Genomic DNA, 339 nt, shown 5'->3' on the forward strand with positions numbered 1-339 from the left:
TAATCTTCTCTGTATCGATTCCAATTTTTCATATGTGCTGCCTGAGCAAGCACATTGGTCCTTGTGCGACGGCTGCATTATAAGCCCAGGTCGGGAGATCAACCCCGTTGCAGTGGTCCTATGTACTGCTCGCAGTTTCAAAGCCTCGCAAGGAAAACCAGTCAGTACACACAAGTAACTGGCAACCCTCACTTTTAGTTGCTCTACGGCAGCAGATGAAAATGTGGAAACGCTTCACGAATTTGCGTGTCATCCTTTCGCAGGGGCCATGCTAATCTTCTCTGTATCGATTCCAATTTTTCATATGTGCTGCCTGAGCAAGCACATTGGTCCTTGTGC

General features: G+C 47.5%; 1 non-coding gene across 1 annotated transcript; it reads right to left on the bottom strand.

The window, feature by feature from the left end:
- Positions 1-218: 218 nt before the first annotated feature.
- On the bottom strand, positions 219-325 carry LOC111661956 (U6 spliceosomal RNA). Its single transcript, XR_002761264.1, has one exon. It is a non-coding gene; the product is annotated as a U6 spliceosomal RNA (small nuclear RNA).
- Between the last annotated feature and the right edge of the window lie 14 nt (positions 326-339).

This window comes from Seriola lalandi, unplaced genomic scaffold, assembly GCF_002814215.2.
Source record: "Seriola lalandi dorsalis isolate HSWRI2012SDOR001 ecotype SW California unplaced genomic scaffold, Sedor1 jcf7180001999488, whole genome shotgun sequence".
Lineage (NCBI taxonomy): Eukaryota > Metazoa > Chordata > Actinopteri > Carangiformes > Carangidae > Seriola > Seriola lalandi.